Source organism: Maniola jurtina, chromosome 14 (assembly GCF_905333055.1).
Source record: "Maniola jurtina chromosome 14, ilManJurt1.1, whole genome shotgun sequence".
NCBI classification, from domain to species: domain Eukaryota; kingdom Metazoa; phylum Arthropoda; class Insecta; order Lepidoptera; family Nymphalidae; genus Maniola; species Maniola jurtina.
The window spans coordinates 3778114-3790254 of record NC_060042.1 but is presented as its reverse complement, the minus strand read 5'-3'; positions in this window follow the sequence as shown (position 1 = coordinate 3790254).

Sequence of the window (12141 nt, the reverse complement as noted above, 5' to 3'; positions counted from 1 at the left end):
TCTGTCTGTTTTCTGAAGTGTGTGTTAAAACAGTTATTAATCAGTTCATTAGTTTAGGAGCTACGATGCCACAGACAGATACACAGATACACAGATAAACAGATACACACGTCAAACTTATAACACCCCTCTTTTTGTGTTGTGGGTTAATTATTTCTATCGCTTACCCATAATATTAAAGTAAAGCTCATCACAGAGCATTATTAATATGCGCTAATACTATTTACACTTTAAGACATTTTCAACTCCCGCATAACATTATACAATGAATTTTAAGCTATTGTAAATAATTCAGCGTTGATTCAACGCCTTGTCAGAGCGCCATTTTCTTTGAACGCTCTCCGTGAAACCCTTTTTTCATAACACCTATTTTAATTTGGCTTTCAGAAAACTCGGAAGGATTTCTTTATTTTTCCAAATTAACATCTTAACTCAACAGTGTACCCATTATGAATTCCATCAATTTTATTTTAACACTGCCTAAGAAAAGAGTTATTTTAAATTTTATGATCTTTGCAAAATTTCTCCTTTGGCATCCTCCTTCAAAAACTTCTCTTTTGGCATCCTTATTTTTAAGATATTTGTTAGTAATTTTCCAACATTCTTTTCTTCAAAATATGTTTGACTAGCCGATGCCCGCGACTTCGCCCGCGTGGATTTAGATTTTTTGAAATCCCGTGGGAACTCTTTGATTTTCCGGGATAAAAAGTAGCCTATGTGCTAATCCAGGATATTATCTATCTCCATTCCAAATTTCAGCCAAATCCGTTCAGCAGTTTTTGCGTGAAGGAGTAACAAACATACACACACACACACACACACACACACACACATACAAACTTTCGCCTTTATAATATTAGTGTGATTTAAGGCACTGTTTATCTTCCCATCTAAGCGTCATTCAATAAAATCTCATTCCGTTTCTGGACTGCATCGGTGACATCAGCTGAGCTTTTGCTTTGTTTATCATCATCATCATCGACGGCCCACTACTGAGCACAGATTTCCTCTCAGAATGAGAAGAATTGAGGCTATAGTCCACTACAAAAAGCTGTATTGCGTGTTCTGAAAGAAAGCAATTGCATAGGTGAGCCAACTGTCAGGAGTCCAAACCTAAGCGTAAGGTTAGTTTAGCTAGAAAAAGAAATCTGGCTAATTTAATTTCAAAATGAAATAATAAAAAATTACTGATAGGATTAGAATTTTTATGCTTTAAGCTATTAAAACTCTAAAATACAGGAAAATACCTTATACTTTCGAAAAACAATTACTAACTCTGAAAGAGTTTTCGTTTCATAATTCGGCATTTCAGGTGAGTGGGTGCAGGGAAAATGTGTTGCTTCAGCTTTATTATTGGATCCATCCATCAATGTGAGGTCAGCCCGAGCCTTTCACTGAACTAGAAAAATATGGGAGCACGTCTTTTGTTCTCGTAATAAATGAATGTTATTAATGGGTACGGGATTTTTCTCAGCTATGATATGTTAATAGGTACAATACGTCCTGCATTTTACCTTAGTAGCTATTGTGAATCAGATATACTAAGGAAATGGTTTGCTATTGTTCACTGAAGCCAACGGGAATTTATTATAATTTATATTTCAGCCCTTACAATTGCCATTTAAAAACTGGTGCCGACAGGAGGTTTTTCATTGTGAGGCGAGTGAGGCAAGCGTTAGGCGACAATCATCACACTAATATTATAAAGGAGAAAGTTTGTATGTGTGTGTGTGTGTGTATGTTTGTTACTCCTTCACGCAAAAACTACTGGACGGATTGGGCTGAAATTTAGAATGGAGATAGATTATACCCTGGATTAGCTCAAAGGCTACTTTTTATCCCGGAAAATCAAAGAGTTCCCACGGGAATTTTAAAAAACCTACATCCACGCGAACGAAGTCGCGGGTATCAGCTAGTGCCTAATAAAAAGCAATGATGAGGTTTAAGGTTCAAGCGCGCGCGTTCATAGCTGTCTAGAAGCTGCCTGGCGATTCTCTCTTACCTTGAAGGTCTTTAAATTAAACTTGGCAGGAAACATGGACGCGGGAAGGTTGACAGAATTAAATTAAGTATCACATGCATTTTTTATTTATTTATTTTTTCATATTCAAATAGAGCTGCAGTAAGTAGTTTTTTTATCTAATAAAACAATGATTTCTTGCTAAATTTACGGTGACTTGTCTTCTTACTGTAAAGTTAAAATTTTATTAGTTCCAATTTAATCCAATTCTTTTTCTAAATGAAACACGTTTTTGTAACAAAGCAAACATTGTTCACGAAAATCTCATCTTTTATGGACTTTGAATGTTCAAACTGACTCAGCGTTGTTGCTATTTTTAAAGCTATTAAAGAGACGCCAAGGCCTACATAAGTCAAATCTTTATCTCGGAACTCTTTTACTGGATCGTTTTTAATCTCTTTCAACTGTTCTTTTCTGAAACAATTTCACTTAACTTTTCTAAAGAATTTTCCTTTCTCAATTTAATGGAAGTAGCAGTCCATGGATCTACCAGATGGTTGAATGTACAACTACTTGGGAGTTGGGAATGATTCTTATATTTTTATCAAACTTTGTGTAGTGATTTAGTTACTAAAATCGTAGTTTAGCCGTGTAACATAAAACCCCGATAGTCTTCAATTACTCAATGAAAATCCATAACAGCTTAGGCTTCGCTCACCAAAAATGTAACAGAATCGTAATATTTATATCTAGCTGGAAAAGTTCTAAGTAATCTGTATGCTCCACTCCCTAGCACTTGGCTGTAATCGGACCTGCTGCCAAGTCATGGTGCAGACATGGTGGTAAGATGGAGCGCGCTTGCCTAGAAGATGCCTACTCACTCTTGACTTAAAGGCACCCATAATGCCGCTAATGCTGTTCAATGACGAATTAATCTGATGAATCCGTGTTTTAATAAAGATCTCGTCGTTCTTGGTCGTATTTTTAAATATATTCTTAGAAAAAAATGTTCTTTGGAGTTGTATAGTTAAAAATAGTAAATTAAGTATATGAAAAAATAGCTAACTAGGTATTGTAGCACCTAATTATACTATATATAGCTCGATTACCACTCACTGACTCATTGACATAATTGTTCTCCTAGAAGGAGACGGAAAATGATATAATGATGTAGGGGAGTTGTGTTTGGTTTCCAAAACCCTCTGGGGAAAAATTATGACATTTCGGAAAAACAAGATGGCGGCCGATGTGATTTTTGCAGCTCCTTTGTTTTTTAAGGGACTCCGTTCAAACTCGCAATTATCAAAGGATGTAGTAAACGGTTAAGAGAATATGTGAAAAAAATTGGAAAAACAAGATGGCGGCCGAGCCGTAGCGTTTTAAAATTTTTGATTTTTCGACCCCGAACCGCGGCGCCACAGATCCGATACGGAGTGATCGAGGATAATTATTTTTTTTTTGTTTCGCCCATGATTATCCTGTATTTTGACAGAACGGGAGTGGTTTTTAAAAATTCAAGATGGCGACTGTCATGGCGGCCGTTTTGTTCGAGGTACGAAAAAACGCAATTTTAAAAGTTAAATATCTCAAAGTTGGCAACATCGGAGCGATTCGGCTTCTATCAAGCGATTATACGTATAGGCTCGAGGTATAGATTGGAGGAAAAAAATTACCCCATTTTTAGGGAAATTTCGAGATTTTCGGGAAATTGTAAAAAATTGAAATACGGACTTTTCGCAAAATTCGAGTATGAGCGATTATGTGTTATGCTTGTACAAATGACTTTTGGGTATTTTTGTTGCCGGAGACTGGCAACACTAGAATTTATCAAAGAAAAAGTGATTTTCGACATGGTCTTTTTCACGGTATCCCCTTTCGCGTGGGTGCAAGCAAGAGGAAAGATTGAAACGTCATCGGGAGCGGTATATTCTGTAGTTAATAGGAAAATTATGAAACCGTGTAAAATCTTTCTGTGAAACGAGTTGGCGGCCATTTTGTATTTTTTTTAATTTTTTGAAATTTTGATCACGTTTTTGAGGCAGTTGGCAACATTTTGGAAAGTCAGAATGTATGAATCGATTGTGTATCTCGGCTTGCAGTATGGAGATATGCAACCGGTGTTGCCACTTTTGGGGAGATTTTCGAGATTTTCAACTAGAAAACTCCTGTAAAATTTTGTATGAAAATTTTTTTTTTCACTGATGGTGTCAGATAGAAAACAAAAACTTAGTAAGCCAAAATTATGGAGAGAGCTGATGATTGAGGGTTTCGGAGACGGGTGAAGGGCCCGCTTAAGGTATTGAAGATAGGTGGAGGGTGCTCGAGCAAATGTCATTCATGACATCATCCAATTGCCAAAAAGCTGAAAAAAAATTCAAAATGACGAAGAAAAGATGGCCGCCATACAAATTTCGCCGGTGTCCAGCTCGGAGGGTATAAAAGATGGAAGTGTGGTTTCTTGGCAAGAGATGATCAGGGTCCGAAGGTCTACTCGATGAATAGAAAAAAAATTCAAAATGGCGGAATTTATTTTCCCATACATTTTGTATGGCGAATATTGAATGTCTCATTCTCCTAGAAAGAGACAGAAAACGATACATTGATGTAAGGGAGATATGTTTGGATGCGTGATATGAGTAGGGGAAAATTATGACATTTCAGAAAAACAAGATGGCGGCCTATATGATTTTTGCAACTCTTTTATTTTCCAACCGATTTCGTTGAAACTCGCAATCTTTGAAGAGTGTTGTAAACGATTGATAGACAAATTGGAATAATTTGGAAAAACAAGATGGCCGCTGTACAAATTTCGTCGGTGTCTATCTCGGAGGCTATAAAAGATGGAAAAGTCGTTTCTTGGAAAAAGATGATCAGGATCAGAAGGTCTTCTCGGTGAAAGAATCTCTGCATGCTCGCGGACCACTTTAGTGGTCCGCGCACCCACGCACCCTACTTTATTAACCTCGACTACCCCGTATTTACAAAAAATGATATGGATGTCGTTTTTAGAGTTTTCCAGGGTGCTGGTTTTGATAACGACATTCCTTTTCAAATTCAAGATGGCGAACATGCACTTTTAAGAAAAAATCTGATATGGGTGTCGTTTTATAGGTATTGCAGAGTGAATTGCGTATCTTAATAAATAAATTCTGTTTAATACAATATAGTAAAACCTAACCACGTCACGCGAGCTGCTTTAGCAGCTCGCGCACCGAGCAAAACACTAGTTATTATACTATATATAGCTCAATTACCACTCACTCACTCACTCACTCATTGACATAATTGTTCTCCTAGAAAGAGAAGGAAAATGATATAGTGATGTAGGGGAGATGTGGTCGGATTCGCGAACCCTCTGGGGAAAAATTATGACATTTCAGAAAAACAAGATGGCGGCCGATGTGATTTTTGCAGCTCCGTTGTTTTCCAACCGATTTTGTTGAGTTTTGCAAACTTTGAAGAAAGTAGTAAATGATTAATAAAAAAAGTAGAAAAAATTGGAAAAACAAGATGGCGGCCGAGCCGTAGCGTCTTCAAAATTTTGATTTTTCGACCCCGAACCGCGGTGCCACAGATCCGAAACGGGGTAATCGAGGATAATTATTTTTTCTGGTTTCGCCCACGATTATCCTGTATTTTGACAGAACGAGAGTGGTTTTTAAAAATTCAAGATGGCGACTGTCATGGCGGCCGTTTTGTTCGAGGTACGAAAAAACGCAATTTTAAAAGTTAAATATCTCAATGTTAGCAACATCGGAGCGATTCGGTTTCTATCAAGCCGTTGTACGTACACGCTCGAGGTATAGATTGGAGGAAAAAAATTACCCCATTTTTCGGGAAATTTCGAGATTTTCGGGAAATTGTAAAAAATCGAAATACGCACTTTTAGCAAAATTCGAGTATGAGTGATTACGTGTTTTGCTCGTACAAATGACATTTGGGTATTTTTGTCACCGGAGACTGGCAACACTGGAATTTATCAAAGTAAAAGTGATTTTTGACACGGTCTTTTTCACGGTATCCCCTTTCGCGTGGGTGCGAGCGAGAGGAAAGATTGAAACGTCATCAGGACCGGTATATCCTGTAGTTAATAGGAAAAATATGAAACCGTGTAAAATCTTTCTGTGAAACGAGCTGGCGGCCATTTTGTATTTTTTTTAATTTTTCGAAATTTCGATCACGTTTTTGAGGCAGTTGGCAACATTTTGGAAAGTCAATATGTATGAATCGATTGTGTATCTCGGCTGGCAGTATGGAGATATGCAACCGGTGTTGCCACTTTTGGGGAGATTTTCGAGATTTTTAACTAAGAAACTCTTGTAAAATTTTGTATGAAAAATTTTTTTTTCACTGATGGTGTCGTATAGAAAACAAAAACTTAGTAAGCCAAAATTATGGAGAGAGCTGATGATTGAGGATATCGGAGACGGGTGAAGGGCCCGCTTAAGGTATTGAAGATAGGTGGGGGGTGCTCGAGCAAATGTCATTCATGACGTCATCCAATTGCCAAAAAGCTGAAAAAAATTTCAAAATGGCGAAAAAAAGATGGCCGCCATACAAATTTCGCCGGCGTCCAGCTCGGAGGGTATAAAAGATGGAGGTGCGGTTTCTTGGCAAAAGAGGATTAGGATTCAAAGGTTTACTCGATAAATAGAAAAAAAATTCAAAATGGCGGAATTTAATTTTCCATACATTTTGTATGGCGAATATTGAATGCCTCATTCTCCTAGAAAGAGACAAGAAACGATACGATGATGTTTGGAAGATATGTTTGGGTGCGGGATGGGAGTCGGGAAAAATTATGACATTTCAATAAAACAAGATGGCGGCCTATATGATTTTTGTAACTCTTTTGTTTTCCAACCAATTTCGCTCAAACTCACAATCTTTGAAGAATGTAGTAAATGATTAATAGAAAAAGTGGAAAATTTTGAAAAACAAGATGGCCGCCGTAAAAATTTCGTCGGTGTCTATCTCGGAGGCTATAAAAGATGCAAGAGTGGTTTCTTGGCAAAAGATGATCAGGGTCCGAAGGTCTACTCGGTGGAACAAACTCTGCATGCTCGCGGACCACTTTAGTGGTCCGCGCACCCACGCACCCTACTAAATTATTATCCTAATCTACAAAAAATAATATGGATGTCGTTTTCAGGGTTTTCCAGGGTGCTGATTTTGATAATGACATTTATTTTGAAATCCAAGATGGCGGACTTACATTTTCTACAAAAAAATAGAAATGCCTGTCATTTTATGGGTTTTTTCGGGGTGAATATCTTAATAAATAAATTTGTTTTTATATAATAAAGTTAACCTAACCACGTCACGCGAGCTGCTTTAGCAGCTCGCGCACCGAGCGAAACACTAGTTATACTATATATAGCTCGATTACCACTGACTCACTGACTCACTCATTGACATAATTGTTCTCCTAGAAAGAGAAGGAAAATGATATAGTGATGTAGGGGAGTTGTGTTCGGTTTCGGGAACCCTCTGGGGAAAAATTATGACATTTCGGAAAAACAAGATGGCGGCCGAGGTGATTTTTGCAGCTCCGTTGTTTTCCAACCGATTTTGTCGAATTTCGCAATCTTTGAAGAAAGTAGTAAACGGTTAATAGAAAATGTGAAAAAAATTGGAAAAACAAGATGGTGGCCGAGCTGGAGCGTTTTCAAAATTTTCATTTTTCGATTCCTAACCGCGGCGCCACTGATCCAAGACGGAGAAGTCGAGGATAATTATTTTTTCGTGTTTCGCCCATGATTATCCTGTATTTTGACAGAACGGGAGTTGTTTCTAAAAATTCAAGATGGCGGCTGTCATGGCGGCCGTTTTGTTCGAGGTACGAAAAAACGCAATTTTAAAATTCGAATATCTCAAAGTTGGCAACATCGGAGCGATTCGGCTTCTATGAAGCGATTGTACGTATAGACTCGGGGTATAGATTGGAGGAAAAAAATTACCCCACTTTTAGGGAAATTTCAAGATTTTCGGGAAATTGTAAAAAATAGAAATACGCACTTTAAGCAAAATCCGAGTATGAGTGATTACGTGTTTTGCTCGTACAAATGACATTTGGGTATTTTTGTCACCGGAGACTGGCAACACTGGAATTTATCAAAGTAAAAGTGATTTTCGACACGGTCTTTTTCACGGTATCCCCTTTCGCGTGGGTGCGAGCGAGAGGAGAGATTGAAACGTCATCGGGCGCGGTATATCCTGTAGTTAATAGGAAAATTATGAAACCGTGTAAAATTTTTCTGTGAAACGAGTTGGCGGCCATTTTGTATTTTTTTTCATTTTTCGAAATTTTGACCACGTTTTTGAGGCAGTTGGCAACATTTTGGAAAGTCAATATGTATGAATCGATTGTGTATCTCGGCTGGCAGTATCGAGATATGCAACCGGTGTTGCCACTTTTGGGGAGATTTTCGAGATTTTCGACTAAGAAACTCCTGTAAAATTTTGTATGAAAAATTTTTTTTTCACTGATGGTGTTATATAGAAAACAAAAACTTAGTAAGCCAAAATTATGGAGAGAGCTGATGATTGAGGATATCGGAGACGGGTGAAGGGCCCGCTTAAGGTATTGAAGATAGGTGGGGGGTGCTCGAGCAAATGTCATTCATGACATCATCCAATTGCCAAAAAGCTGAAAAAAAATTCAAAATGGCGAAGAAAAGATGGCCGCCATACAAATTTCGCCGGTGTCCAGCTCTAAGGGTATAAAAGATGGAAATGGGGTTTCTTGGAAGAAGATGATCAGGATCTAAAGGTCTACTCGATGAATAGAAAAAAAATCAAAATGGCGGATTTTTTTTTCCCTTAGAAAATGTATGACGAATATTGGATGTCTCATTCTACTGGAAAGAGACAAAAAACGATACAATAATGTAGAGGAGATGTGTTTGGGTGGGGGAGGCGAGTAGGGAAAAATTACGACATTTCAGAAAAACAAGATGGCGGCCTATATGATTTTTGCAACTCTATTGTTTTTCGACCGATTTCGTTGAAACTCACAATCTTTGAAGAAACGACCAACCAAACGATTAATAGAAAAAGTGGAAAATTTTGGAAAAACAAGATGGCCGCCGTACAAATTTTGTCGGTGTCTATCTCGGAGGCTATAAAAGATGGAAGAGTGGTTTCTTGGCAAAAGATGATCAGGGTCTGAAGGTCTACTCGGTGGAACAAACTCTGCATGCTCGCGGACCACTTTAGTGGTCCGCGCACCCACGCACCCTACTTTATTAACCTCAACTACCCCGTTTTTACAAAAAATGATAGGGATGTCGTTTTCAGAGGTTTCCAGAGCGCTAATTTTGATAATGACATTTATTTTGAAATCCAAGATGGCGGGCATGCACTTTTTAAGAAAAAAATTGATATAGGTGTCGTTTTATGGGGTTTTCGGGGTAATTTGTGTATCTTAATAAAAAAAATCGGTTTAATACAACTCATAAACCTAACTACGTCACGAGAGCTGCTTTAGCAGCTCGCGCACCGAGCAAAACACTAGTTATACTATATATAGCTCGATTACCACTCACTGACTCACTGACTCATTGATACAATTGTTCTCCTAGAAAGAGACAGAAAATGATATAGTGATGTTGGGGAAATGTGTTTGGGTGAGGAAGATGACTGGGGAAAAATTATGACATTTCGGAAAAACAAGATGGCGGCTGACGTGATTTTTGCAGCTCTTTTGTTTTCCAACCGATTTTGTTTAAACTCGTAACTATTTAGGAAAGTAGTAAACGGTTAATGGAAAAGGTAGAAAAAATTGCAAAAACAAGATGGCGGCCGAGCTGGAGCGTTTTCAAAATTTTCATTTTTCGACCCCTAACCGCGGCGCCACAGATCCGAGACGGGATAGTCGAGAATAATTATTTTTTCACGTTTCGCCCACGATTATCCTGTATTTTGACAAAACGGGAGTGGTTTTTAAAAATTCAAGATGGCGGCTGTCATGGCGGCCGCTAAGTTAGAGGTACGAAAAAACGCAATTTTAAAAGTTAAATATCTCAAAGTTGGCAACATCGGAGCGACTCGGCTTCTATCAAGCGATTGTACGTATGAAATTGAGGTATAGATTGGTGGGGAAAAATTACCCCATTTTTCGGGAAATTTCAAGATTTTTGCGAAAATGTAAAAAATCGAAATACGGACTTTTCGCAAAATCCGAGTATGAGCGATTATGCGTTTTGCTCGTACAAATGACATTTGCTTATTTTTGTCGCCGAAGACTGGCAACACTGGAATTTATCAAAAAAAAAGTGATTTTCGACATTGTCTTTTTTCAGGGACGATCATTTCGCGTGGGTGCGAGCGAGAGGAGAGATTGAAACGTCATCGGGAGCGGTATATCCTGTAGTTAATAGGAAAGTTGTAAAATTATCTAATTTGCTTCTGCAAAAAGAGTTGGTGGCCATTTTGTATTTTCTTCAAATTTTCCGAAATTTTGATCACGTTTTTGAGGCAGTTGGCAACATTTTGGAAAGTCGACATGTATCAATCGATTGTGTGACTCAACCGGCAGTATCTAAATATGTAAACAGTGTTGCCACATTTGGGGAGATTTTCGAGATTTTCCCCAAAAACTCCTCCTGTAAAATTTTGTATGAATTTTTTTTTTTCACTGATGGTTTCGTATAGAAAACAAAAAAAAAATCGAGGAAAAATTTGGAAATAGCTGATGATCGAGGATGTCGGAGACGGGTGAAGGGTCCGCTCAAGGTATTGAAGATAGGTGGGGGGTGCTCGACCAAATGTCATTCATGACATCATCCAATTGCCAAAAAGCTGAAAAAAAATTCAAAATGGCGAAGAAAAGATGGCCGCCATACAAATTTCGCCGGCGTCCAGCTCGGAGGGTATAAAAGATGGAGGTGTGGTTTCTTAACAAAAGAGGATCAGGATCCAAAGGTCTACTCGATGAATAGAAAAACAATTCAAAATGGCGGAATTTATTTTCCCATACATTTTGTATGGCGAATATTGAATGTCTCATTCTCCTAGAAAGAGACGGAAAACGATACAATAATGTAGGAAAAATGTGTTCGGGTGGGGGAGGCGAGTAGGGAAAAAATTATGACATTTCAGAAAAACAAGATGGCGACCGACGTGATTTTTGCAACTCTTTTGTTTTCCAACCAATTTCGTTGAAACTCGCAATCTTAGAAGAATGTAGTAAACGATTAATAGAAAAAGTGGAAAATTTTGGAAAAACAAGATGGCCGCCGCACAAATTTCGTCGGTGTCTATCTCGGAGGCTATAAAAGATGGCAGAGTGGTTTCTTGGCAAAAGATGATCAGGGTCCGAAAGTCTACTCAGTGGTACAAACTCTGCATGCTCGCGGACCACTTTAGTGGTCCGCGCACCCACGCACCCTACTTTATTAACCTCAACTACCCCGTTTTTACAAAAAACAATATCGATGTCAATTTCAGGGTTTTCCAGGGTGCTGATTTTGGTAATGACATTCATTTCGAAATCCAAGATGGCGGACTTACATTTTCTACAAAAAATTGAAATGGGTGTAATTTTATGGGTTTTTCGGGGTGAATTGTGTATCTTAATAAATAAATTTGGTTTTATATAATAAAGTTAACCTAACCACGTCACGCGAGCTGCTTTAGCAGCTCGCGCACCGAGCGAAACACTAGTTATACTATATATAGCTCGATTACCACTCACTGACTCACTCATTGACATAATTGTTCTCCTAGAAAGAGAAGGAAAATGATATAGTGATGTAGGGGAGATGTATTCGGATTCGGGAACCCTCTGGGGAAAAATTATGACATTTCAGAAAAACAAGATGGCGGCTGATGTGATTTTTGCAGCTCCTTTGTTTTTTAAGGGACTCCGTTCAAACTCGCAATTATCAAAGAATGTAGTAAACGGTTAAGAGAATATGTGAAAAAAATTGGAAAAACAAGATGGCGGCCGAGCCGTAGCGTTTTAAAATTTTTGATTTTTCGACCCCGAACCGCGGCGCCACAGATCCGATACGGGGTGATCGAGGATAATTTTTTTTTTTTGTTTCGCCCATGATTATCCTGTATTTTGACAGAACGGGAGTGGTTTTTAAAAATTCAAGATGGCGACTGTCATGGCGGCCGTTTTGTTCGAGGTACGAAAAAACGCAATTTTAAAAGTTAAATATCTCAAAGTTGGC